Source organism: Arachis duranensis, chromosome 6 (assembly GCF_000817695.3).
Source record: "Arachis duranensis cultivar V14167 chromosome 6, aradu.V14167.gnm2.J7QH, whole genome shotgun sequence".
Lineage (NCBI taxonomy): Eukaryota > Viridiplantae > Streptophyta > Magnoliopsida > Fabales > Fabaceae > Arachis > Arachis duranensis.
The window spans coordinates 92,756,683-92,769,707 of NC_029777.3; the positions used below are offsets into that span (position 1 = coordinate 92,756,683).

A 13,025-nucleotide genomic window follows, 5' to 3' on the forward strand; every position below is an offset into this window, starting at 1 on the left:
TATGATTAAATCTAGGGTTTTAGCTCTAATTTGTATTTTTCGTTGCTATTCTTATTTGTTTCTTTGTGGTTTATTATGTGTTTGTCAATTCGAAGTGAAGCTGCTAAAAGATAGGGGTGAGCACGGGTAGCGAGTCCTGATTATCCGTCCGAATCCGAACCGAATCAGTTAAATTGGTTCTGAAATCAACGGATAATTAGGTCTAACCCGAACCAAACTGATAACTTTTGTTAGTGATTGGTTCGGGTATCGGTTTTAGGAGTGCGAAATCTGAACCAACCTGCGAATTCGATCATATATAAATTAAATAAAAAAATAAAAAATATGGCTTTTCTATTAGACAATGATTATTCATTATTAATATGTTTGGATTTTAATGAGTTTGGTTTTTAATCTATTTGGTGTTTAACATGTTTAGATTATTTCTATCGATGTTATATGTTTATTGTACTTGTTAAATTTTTAAGATAAAAATTTGGGCTTTTTTTTATGAATCTCAAAGTCATCATGTACCCAATTACCCAAATCGAACCAATCCGTTCTTAATCGGTTTGGTTTGGTTTGGTTACATATACAAAAAAATGCAAATTCAAACCAAACCGAACCAATTACATTTTGATCGATTCGGTTCTAATTTTACCATAAACCCGAACCAAATCGACCCGTACTCACCCCTACTAAAAAATTATATAAACATATAAATCTAAGAGTTTAATTTTAACACATTGATAATATAAAATTTTTAAGTCCTCTAGTTATATTTGTTTTTTTAATGACCATTTATGCAGATGTAAACTGTAGTTTTTTTTTTGTGATATGAAATTATATAATTAAATGCACGTATAAAATTATTTTATGCTATTTGTATATTAAAATTAAATTCATGAATCTAATTATATGTCAATATAAAATTATTTACTCTTCATCAAAATTAAACTATTTTTTAGGAGTTTAATTTTGATGTATTAACAGTATAAAACGTTTTACACCGTGTTTCTCTTGAATGATCATTCACGTAATTAATATAAAAATAGTTATTTTTACTATCATAATGATATGTAATTAGATACACATAAAATAATTTTACACTAATAGTATATTAAAATTAAATTCATTTTTTAATTTAAAAAAAAACTGAAGAACCAAAACAAGGTGGTTTTATGTCCTTAGGTAATATAAAGAAAATGGTTAAAATAAAAAAGCTGTAAATTTGGAACTCTACTAGAATTGGACTAATTTTGTAGTAATGGAAGAAGATGGTCTACAATTCAGTATAATAATTAATTAGCGTGTTCTTTTCTGATTTGAACTTTTTTTTTTCCTTTGAACATGGTTTCTGAAAAACGGACCGGATTGCCGGGTCGGATGAACGAAAACCAAAAGTTTTGCGATTCAGTCCAACAAATAAAACCGCTTAAGTTAGAAACTGCTTAAAACCGTTGAACTGGCCGGTAGGACTGAACCGTGTTTTCATAAAACGACGGCGTTTGTTAGAAAAAGAAAGGGAAAAGTCCTCAAGCTTAGTTTGGTAAAGCTTTTGCTTTTTAAAAGTAGCTTATGAAAGCTGCCTTTTAAAAGACAGCTTTTTAAAAGCTGCAGCACTTACGTTTGGTAAAATCAAATTAAAAATGGCTTTTAATAAGTACAAGCACCATAATTGTGTTTGGTAAAACAGCTTTTAAAAGTTGAAAAAATTATAATAAACATGTTTATAACAAAAAAATAATTTTTTCAAATTCTTTAAAATTTTATATAATATTTTAAAATAAAATAATGTGATAGATAGAAGTTCATACCTAATATGTGATAGAGATGTATTTGTGTTGAAATTTATGAAGATTAGGTTGAAAAATAAAAAATATATGAACATTGTGTTAGATTTTATGAAAGTTAGGAAGAGAAGTTAGAAATATATGAAGATTTTAATGGCAATATAATAGCGAGAAATATGTACAGAAAAATGAAAAAAATTTGGTAAGCATAAGCCAGCTTTGAAAAGCTCTCTCCTAGGTGCTTTCAAAAGCACCCCTAACTTTTAAAAGTCGCAAGCACAAGCACCTGAGCTTTTTAATTTACCAAAAGCAAAATGACTTGCTTGTACTTTTTAAAAGCACAAACACCTCCTAAAAAAGCTTTACCAAACCCAGCCTCAATCCTCTCATCACTCTCAAGTTTCTCTTCGCTTCACGTCTTCACCCTCAAAAAGAACAGAGCTCTTCCTCTTTCCCCTAAAAAAACCCCTAGCCTCCTCCACCGCCGCCGCCGTCCGTCGCACCCAAAAGCTTCATCTGTTCGTCGTGCTTCACCCCCTCTCCTCATTCCCCTGTTCCTCGTCCGTTCTTCTCGCTGCTCAGTCGCGCTTTGCCCGCCGTCTCTCGTCGTGCTCGTCGCCTGGTCGCCGTCGTCCGTCGTGCTCGTCCCTCGAAGGTAATGGCTTCTTGTCCGTCGTGCTCGTCGAAGCTTCTTCGATTTTTTTTTTCATTTTTTCAGAAATCATATTGAAATACTGAATGATTAGCTTTAGCTCTGCACACTGCTGTAGTTCTTCGTTTTTTTATTTTATTTTTTGTTCAGAAATCATATTAACAATCCTCAATGCTCACTGCTCACTGGTCAGTGGTCACTCCTCATTCCTCAATGTTCAGAAATCATTTTTAGTTCCTCGTTTTTTAATTTTTAATGGCTGCTCTGATTTTGTTTTGTTCAGAAGTCAATTTTTTGTGCTCAATGCTCATGCTCTTTAAGTGTTGTTCTGTTTTTGTTTTTAAGGCCGTGCTTGAAAGAGGTGATTGATTTTTTACTCTGATTGCATGTCAATTGAACTCTACGCTATGAGAAACGTGTGTTTGTTTACTAAAACTTAAAAAGGAGAACGGGACTTGTAATTATAATAATCTTAAGGAGAGCAACGAGAAGTTTTTATTTTGCAATGTAAAGGGTCTCTATGCATTTGGTATCTTTGATGACCAGAGGTATGCAATAGCAATCCACGATCTATCTATATTTTGTTTGATCTGAATTCCAGAATAAATTATTACTATTTGAGCATGCAAATACTTCATTTTAATTACTGAGACTTCCTTTTATGATTTACGTTGGCAACTTTGTTGAAGTAAAACAAATGCAATGCCATGGGTGTTGAAAAGTTGTAGAAAATTGAAAAAATTTCCAATAGTAATATAACAAGTAACTAATGAAACCTTTGCACATTAAAAAAATGTTAAACTTTGCAATAGAATATGCTTATGAACTAATGGCAATTGATGCACTTCTTTTATTGTGCTGCATGGTTGTGACTTGGGAGCTCTTTGATGTTATCTCTATTCGTAGGAATTTGCATTATATGTAAAGATAAGTTATTGGAGTAGAATCCTGTTCTCATTTTCTTGATTCAGCTCATCTCAAAGACAAGTTACTGCACTCGTAGTCAAGAATAAACTATTTGTTTCCAACATAGGTGATTGTAGGGCAATATTATGTATTGTTGGTAATCCCATTGATATAATGCTTTAAATTTGGATAACATTTTAAGGTTTATATTAGACTATAATTATGTTTTAGCGTGTTTATCTATAATTATGTGTTAGTGTGTTTATCATTTAAGCGTTTGTCGTTGGCCAATGGATTGCTGCATGTACAAGGCGAGATTCGAACCCCCGACACTTGTTTAAGCGAACGAATGAGCTGACTACTCGACCAATTCAAGTTGGTTGACCGGTTTGATTTTTAAAACCTTGGATTTGAGGAATAATAAAATTTATAGAAAAATCCAAGGGTTAGATTTTATGGTGCATAAATCGGACATTCTTATTTGTGTTATAATAATTTTTTTTATTTGTACAGCAAATCAGCACATTTAATTTTTTTTTCAAACTTGTATGTTTAAAAAAATTTAAAATAAAAAGAATCTGACCTTTAGATTTGCATGATAAAAAAAATTGAGAGTCACAAATTTGTGATTTCTACATTAAAAAAAACCCACCAAGTTGTTCAACGAAAAAAAAAAACCACACTTAACATTGGTGGAAAATACTAGTGGAAGGGGAACACCAGAATTAAAAAGTGCTAGAATTGCTGCTCCCTTGATCAGTTCTCCACTTCTTCCTCCGACCCTCATTTCTCTCCAGTCTTCAGAATTCAGAACCGTGCTCTTCAGCAAACTCTCAATCTACTTCATCCTTTTCTCTTCTGTTCTGTTGTTCTTCCTTTCTTCCCTTCTCTCTGCCTGCTGACCCGTCAGACCGCCTACTTACGCGTCCCCTCACTCCGCCGCTGCCTCCCTTCCTTCCGCTCACTTGTTCGTATTCCTAACTTATCTCCTTCGCCTCTTTTTCCTGCCTTGCGAGTTGCTTGTGTTCTTACCTTGCTTTTGTAATTTTTCATTATTGTTTCAGACTATCTGTTGCTTAATTGCTTCGTTCTTTTTGGTGCTTTTGTAAACATAAACACTTAATCTGTAATTTTGTAATTTTCTTTTTCTTCTTTTGCTTCTGTTAGTGGCATGATTTGGCATGTTAACTTGTTCTTGTTGTTGCTCTTACGTTTTGATATTATTGAGACTTGTGATATTTGATTTTATATTTGTATTTGTTTTTTAGACCTGTGCTACATTTTGAGACCATGAGAGAATGATACTTTGGTTGATGGTGTTGAAGCTTTAATTTTTGTGTATTTTTGGATTTACATGAGACTAAATATTGAATTGAATGCAAACACTCGACCATCCTTCTCCGTCTTTTTCGATGGGGGATTTTGGAATTCTCATTGTCAACAATAAACCAACAACAGTATCATCCCATGACTTTCACTTGCCTTATGAATTTTTTATTTTTAAGTTTTTTTTTCCTTTAAATTTAAGTTGGACTAGCTAAGACTTTAAAAAACTTAATGCAGAGGCTCAAGAGGCAAAAAGCACTGCAGCAACAAAAAGGAAAACGATAATCCCTAGCAAGTAGGAAGAAGAAACGGGTTGTGATGAATCGGAAATTAGGAGGAGGAAGGCAGCCCACAGGGACTCCATCGCTGGCTTGGTCCTGTCTTGTCGTCGTCTGCTCTCTTCTTGGTGGTGCCTCTATTGTCCATAATATCTACAAACCCAATCTTGTAAGCTTCTTTCTTTACTTTAACAATCTATGTATGTTGTCATTTGTGAATGCTTCATATTTGTCATAATACATAAGGACTTTGTTTACTTGCTTGAAACCTATACTAAATAAAATTATCTATCCACATTTTAGACCATGGCTGACTAACCAATTTACTATAACAGCAACAAAGCCTTATTCCACTAGATAGGGTCGAGTACGTGGATAAAACGAGCTACTGTGCGCCATCTGCCTATCATATATCATGTTTACAATCAAATGTGCTAACCATTGATGGAATAACACTCTTTACAAAATATACATACTATATATATAGATATCCTTTGATTTATTTACTATTCAAAGTACAGGAGGGTGAATTTTAGAGGATCTAGATCTATTTGTTATAGTGTTGTTAAATCTTCTTTTTTTATCCCTATGTAGACATTACCTCCGGTTGATGAAATTGGTGGGACCAAGCAGAAACTAGATGAGAAAGAATGATCATCTCTCTCTGTCGATTCTGCTATATTGGTATGAAGATGACCGAAATTTTTGGGCCCAAAGTTGCTTTTTGTGCCAGTAAGCCTGAGATACAATTGTTCTCTTTATATTGTTTCTTTTTTTTTTTAATTATATTAGTTTGATGGAGAAGCTTCATTTATCTTAATCTTGTTTCTAAGGAGCGTGGATTAACGTGTTAAGGATGAGCACTGCTCTGCCCTGACCATAAAGCAAGGAAGTTTACAGGAGCATTACAATGTATTTTAGAGCCTGATCTATATTTAAAAAGAAATAAGCATTCTTCTTGTTTTGATTCTTTTGAATTCTTCTCTGTATGTATTGAGAATTAAGTTTCTGTGGAGTGTTTCTAATTTTGTATCTCCATCTTTGCCACATATATCTAAAATAAAAAGAAAGAAGAAGGACATATAAATAACATAATACTGTGCAATTTCATACTTTAAGTGGATACCCCACATGTAGAGTCTATCCGAAATGGACAATAGGAATCTTTAATTTCATTCCATGAATTCGTTCTAACAGAGAATAGCTCCAAATAGGTTACAACTAACCATTCATAGAGACCTTACTCCCTGCAGTGACTATGTAGTCATCATTGCACATGTCGTACCTTAACCATCATGAAGTTGTAGCGGCTCGTAATCGCCTCTCCGAGGAGAATTTGAGAGAACAATAGGGTATGATAAGGTATTCTGAGCACCGGTTGATGGATTCCACAAGATGAAGATGAGACGTGTGTTTTTTCATCATGAAGTTTAAAAATAATATGAAGTCCTTGCATGAACATGGAATCTTAGTGTAGGCATGTTGATAAGGTAGAGGAAGTTGATGATGAGTAATTCATGTGTTTACATCTACCCATTTCCCTCATGGTTATGGGTGGTTGTAGCTAGATCAAAATCTGCATTTGAGACTCGGGTGTTTGAGATCAAAGAAAGCCATTTCTTATATAAGATCCTGAATCGGACAAGAGATTTAGCAGAGAGCATTGCAGGTTCTTATTGTTCTCCAAAATAGTAGCCAAAGACTCTCTGGCACTATTTTGGCCCTTTATATGTTACCACGATTTGCTGCGGTTTAATTCCATCACGGACTGAGAACAAGAGATTGTGCAAAATGAAGGAACCCCAGAAATGGGGTTCTGCTGCATTGCATATTTTATTTTGAAACATAAGAACCCATTTTAAGGGTAAATTTCATAGATAAATTGAGAGAAAAAATTACACAGATGTCCTAAAGTGAAATTGGTTACATGGTTGTCTCGATTGCGTATCGAATTAATTGGATTCGAATTAACAGGAGCAGTACTACATTGAACACATGCAATCCATGATAAATCGAAGCAAAAGGATTCGATTTATGGGATAAGTTAGGCAGTAATAAATCGATATAATATATTTCGATTTATTATAGAGAGTGCTCCAAGTAAATCGAATCAAATTGATTCGAATTACTATCATTAAGTGTTTATTTTTTGTAGAATTACTATTTAGATAGTGCTCTAAATAAATCATATTGTGGAATACAAAATTAATAAATTTATTTATTTAATTTAAATTAAAAATAAATATACTCAAATTTTTTCTCTTAATTCATTTATCTATGAAATTTGCCCCAATTTTAAATTAGTAAACTTTAGCATTTAGGTTTATAATTTAAGATTTAGAATTAAAAGCTTATGATTTAGAATTTAAAATTTAAGATAAACAAAATAATTTTTAAAAAGATTAAAATTGGTTGAAAAAATTAGTTACCTAACATTATTCTTTATTATTACTAGCAGCTAAACATGCACTAACCTGTTCAACCGCTTTTCTATTATTTTTAAGAAAATAATTTTTATATTTTAATTTTTAAAAATATTTATCTGACATTAATAATTAAGAAAATCAAACAATAAATTATTTAAAAATAAAAATAAAAAATTATTTAACATATAAAATATATAAAATAAATAAATTTGAATTAAATTAAGTAAAATTCAAAATTATATGTTGCTATTACATATAACAAAATCAAGATGAGAATTTATAAATATTATTTACAAAGTAGTTATTTATAAATGTTATTAATTTATTTATTTTTTTAATTTTATTTAATTTGAAACAAATATAAAAAAATTTTAAATCCAAAACTTTCTAGCTCTATGAATAATTCTCATTATTAAAGTTGTTGTTGTTGTTGTTAGTAGGATGCTAGCAAATTGGGGTTGATGGATGTTAACTAATTAGTTCATCTCCAAGTCCAATTGAGAGAGTTATCATGTATACGAAGCAAGTTAAAAAATTTGCAGACAAACTGTTTATTTTCTGCATCTACTTTTTTTTGTAAGAACAAACAAATAACTCAATAAAATAAGTATCTTCTAACAGAAATATGGTAAGCAAATATAAAAATTTATTGACCATAAATATAGAAATTTTGTGTTGATAAACATCAAAATTTTTTAGAAAAAATTATATTTACAAACTTTTTAAGAAAAATATAGGAAGCAAAAATAGAAATTTTATAATAATAGACAAATAACTTGTGTGTTATTCAAATTATGTTTTAGCATTATTCAATATGGATTTTTGTGTTTTTTAACTAAAGTTTCTATGTCATAATTAAAAATTTTATACAATTCGTAATTTTTAACTAAAATTTACGTATTTTTTTTTTACTAACGATAAATTTGAAAGAAATAGAATTAAAAGAGATGAAGCTTTGAAAAGAATAGGAGAAATTGGAAGTAAGAGATTAAAAAAATAAAAAAGAAAATCAACAAAAAGTGAAGAATTGGAAAAAAAATGACAAGAGAAAATGATGGGGAAAAAGAGAAAAGAAAAATAACCCTTGATTTTATACTTTATAGTGTCCCCCAAAAAAAACTAATTATCCTCCTCAATTTAATTTTAAATTTTCAATAAAATTTGAAATTCAAAGTCAAATACGGGGCTGAATCTACCTAAAATAAAAGAACCAGAGATATGCAACAAACAAGGCACTGAGTTTCTTTAGGTATTATTCAATTGGATGATTACCGGGATTCGAGCAGTTCCATAAATAGGATCTATGTTTGGAAAGTTATTATAAATTCATGTCCTAGCAATGACAATGAAGATTTTATAGCAGTGGCTATACATGGACCTCGTTGTACATTAGCCTTTTATAAACCAAATGAATACAGATGGTTAGATCTTTCAACTGGAAAACCGTCATTTCGTGATGTCATATTTTTTGGAGAGAAGATATACGCAGTAGAACAATATGGCCAGCTATACGAATTTGATACAAACACAAAGTCAGGGCCTGTAGGTGGTATTCATGAAGCCAAACCTCCCTCTGATGCTGCGGTAGGTCCTTTCCAGCTTAAATATTTGGTTGGGTGTGCTAATGGAAGTTCATTGATGCTGGTGAGACATTTTACTCCTGAATTATTTTCTCATACTTACAAATTTGATATATATAAATTGAAGAAGAATGAAAAAGAATGGTCCAAACTAGATAGTTTGGAAAATTACTACTGATGATTGGACTCAACTCTTCTGTTCAAATGCTTCCTGCAAGTATTCAAACCAAAGGAAATCAAATCTACTTTACAGATAACCTACTAAAATTGAAAGCAGTGGACTATGCGGAACATCAAGATATTGGCATCTTCGACTTGGACGATGGAAGTTGTCAGAGACTATTATCCGATGTAAAGTTCATGTGTCCTCCTATCTGGTGTCATTCTAGCTCATTTCTTTAGTTTTTTCCTTGGAACTTTTTTTTAAAGATTATTTGCAAAGTGTTTGTTCTTCCTTAACCAATTAACCAATTAACTAATTCTTAAGAACAGCATGGTCTAAATATTGGTGGCAAAAGGCAAGAAAAAAGAAAATAAACACCAGAGGGAATTTCCAAGGTTGGAGTTTATATCAAGGTGAGAATGCATTGTGGAAGAACCGAAGAAGAGAAGCATTTCCTTGTGTATGGTATTTTTATGACAAAGATATGGTGGATTCTATGTTTATTATCTATTGTGTGGATTTTTGTTTTTGTTACTGTGGACAATAGAACTCAGCCAGTAGTGACAGAGGAGTTGATTGGTTAGTTATGATGAAATTAGCTGCTGGTTCACTAGTTTGTTGCAGCTAGATATTTAAGAGTTAAGAGTTAGAGTTAATTAGCTTAACTTGAGTTAGAAGTTAACCAGAGTTTGCTAACCATAGTTAGATGTGTAACTGAATCAGTTGAGGTTCATCGTTAATTTCATTATTCTCTCATCTTCTGATTTTTGCATGCTCTAACTGTTTCTCTCTCAACTCTACTCTATCATCATCAACAACTCTGCACTTAGAGCATGAGTTTTCACAGTTACAGTTGGAGCGTTGCTTATGCACATCTGAAGTTGATTATGACTTTCGAGCGTACCGACATTCTCTCTGAACCTGACACACCTTCAGAGTACTCTGATGAGTAGGAGGCCCAATAGGAGAATGCCCATCATGAGGAGATTCAGACACCTGCACCTGACAGTAGAGCAGTTGGCGATGATCCTTCTCACCCGGCTATGCTAACATTTAAGTGTGGGGAGGTCAAAAAAGTTATTTTGGGTAAATCAGTCTATTCCAAACACTCCTGCTTTTATTTTGTTTTATTTTGAATACTTTCATTCTTATTTTATTGCACTTATGGATTCTTGTATATATTAGTTATTTTAGATACTTTTTAGTTTGTTACATTTTGCACTTTTGTTTGTATATACCTTAGATTTTTAGTTTGATAGTATATATATATAGTTATTTTGGTTTATTAGTTGCAATTGGAAAAAATGCGCATAATTGAGCTTAGTTTATTCCGTTGCATATGAGAAATTAAATTGGTTGAAAATAGGAAATAAACTAAGGATTTTTTAACTTTTCACAATCACACCATATCATTTAGGGTATATATAATAAATGTTGTTCAATTTGATGAAATTTTTAAGAAATTCTTTTTTCTTAAAAAAGACATTAAGATTCAAATTAATTTGAGTTAAAACTTTTTGAAACTTGCATGATGTATATATATAGTTTGGAATATGGTTTTGAGCTAAGTTGAGTCTAATTATATGGTTACATCACTTAACCATGATTTTGATTCTTATGTGGTTTCTTCACTATGATTGCAATCTTTGGTTTGTTCCATTCTATATGTCCATTATTTAGTGTATATTTATGCATTTATATGATTGAGGCCATCATTTGATTATAGCTCACTTATCCTAAATAGCCTACCATTTTATTTGTCACTTTGAGACTGTTTAATTCCCTTTTATTCTTTATATTACCACATCACTAGCCTTAAGTAAACAAATAAATAATTGTTCTATTTGAATCTTTGGTTAGTTTAAGATAGTGAGTGTGTGTTAATTAAGTGTGAGAAATGTGGGAACTTTGGTTGATGAGAATGTATTTTATTTTTATTGAGAAAGTATTAAGAATTTGGGTGTATACTCATGTGAAAGTATAGAAATCATATGCATTGATATCCTTTGTATATATTATGCTTTCATACATATAAAAAAAAGAAAATAAAAGAAAAAAAAAAGAAAAAAGAGAAATAAATAAATAGGGGACAAAATTATCCCAATGTGAAGTTCAATAAAAAGATCAATGCATATGTGTTGATATTGGAATTGATACATGAGTATATGTATATATGCAAAAGTGAGATCTTGGGTAGCTAAGTTTGATTTTAGAATTGTATAGAATGTGTGTATGTGTTAGGTGAGAACTTAGGTTAGTCAAATATTCAAATGATAGCTCACTTGGCCATACATGTATCCTCACCCTTACTTTAGCCCCATTACAACCTTCAAAAGTCCCCATGATATTTGCATATGTACACTAAATATTTGTTGATTGGTTAGATGAAGAACAAACTCTAGAAAGCATAATTAGAGGAAATTTGAGCGGATTAACCCTAAACACTTGAGCGACTAGAGTGCATATATACATCCAGTGAGGGTTCAATTGCTCTATTCCATATTTCCATCTTTGATCATTGCTTATCTTGCAAGTTTGTTAACTCTTTTGAATAACTCAATTCAATTGTGAATTTGGATATAGTAATTAGAACAGCTAGATGCATGTAGGTAGCTTGCATTTAGATAGTTGCATTGAGGACATGCTTAGTTTAAGTGTGGGGAGGTTTGATAAACCCCAATTTTGTAGTTTATCTTGTGTTGAATTTAGAGAATTTTATCAACTTATTCCATATTTATTCAATGAAATAGCATGGTTTCATGAATTTCTCCTAATTGTGCTTAATGATTAAAAACATGCTTTTTATGCTTTTAATTAGTTAAATTTGATTCCACTCGATACTTTGATATGTTTGTTAGTGATTTCTGGTTTAAGAGGTAAGGAATGGATCAAAGCAGTGAAGCGAAAAGTATGCAAGATGGAGAATTCATGAAAAATAAGGATTTGAAAGATTCAAGCCAACGCGTACGCGTGAAGAAACTCGTCAAGGTGACGCGTACGCATGACTGACTCGTACGCCTGATAAGAAAAGTTGCCATGTGACGTGTACGTGTGACAAGCGGTACGTGACCTCATTAAAGACAAAACGCTGATGACGATTTCCGAGCCATCCAAGTCCAAATCCAACTCATTTTCTGAAGTATTTGAGGCATAAATCAAGAAGGAGAAAGGGGGAGCAATTAAGTAGTGTAAGAAACATGCTTTAGGATAGTTCTAGAGAGAGAAGCTCCCTCTTCTCTCTAGAAATAAGGATTCTTAGTTTAATTGTCTCTTAGATTTAGGTTTAATTACTTGTTTTGATTTAGTTTCCTTTACTTTTTCTTGTTGATTTGCTTCAATCTTCTTAATTTCTCTTGTTAATTTCTCTTTTATGCCTCTTTTTAGTTTATGAACACTTTTGTTAATTTCAATTTCACTTAATGTAATTTGATGTTTTATGTTCTTTTCTTGCTTGTTTGAGTTATTGTTATTGATTTCTTGCATTGGGTAGTTTTAGATTTTATATTTCTTGCAATTTTACCATACTTTTCTTTTATGCTTTTCAAGTGTTTGACAAAATGTTTTGTTGGACTTTAGAGTAGATTTTGTGCATTCTTGGCATGGAAAGAGAAATTAGATACTCTTGAGTCATTAATACCCAATTGAGATTGGTGATCTAGAGTTGTTGATTGGTCTTGTGTCCATTAACATTACTTATGGATTGGGATTAACTAAACTTATTTGACTTTCTCCCGATGTTGGAGATGACGAAATAGGATTAGCTGTTGATAACTATTGTATTATAATTAATAATTAGGATAGAAAGTCTTGATTCTTAATCCTTGCCATGAATGTCTCTTTTTATTAATTGTTATCTTTAGTCGTTGATTTACTTTATTGTCTGCTTTAACTTTCTTGTCATTTAGATTATAGTTATATGCAA

General features: G+C 31.6%; 1 long non-coding RNA gene across 2 annotated transcripts; it reads left to right on the plus strand.

Moving 5' to 3' along the window:
* The first annotated feature begins 2,153 nt into the window (after positions 1 to 2,153).
* LOC107494656 (uncharacterized) lies at positions 2,154 to 5,970 on the plus strand. Of its 2 annotated transcripts, XR_001593335.3 has the most exons (4): positions 2,154 to 2,427; positions 4,894 to 5,103; positions 5,529 to 5,666; positions 5,768 to 5,970. It is a non-coding gene; the product is annotated as an uncharacterized LOC107494656 (long non-coding RNA). The 2 variants fall into 2 exon arrangements; XR_001593332.2 differs by having other exon boundaries at positions 5,529 to 5,970.
* Positions 5,971 to 13,025: the final 7,055 nt, after the last annotated feature.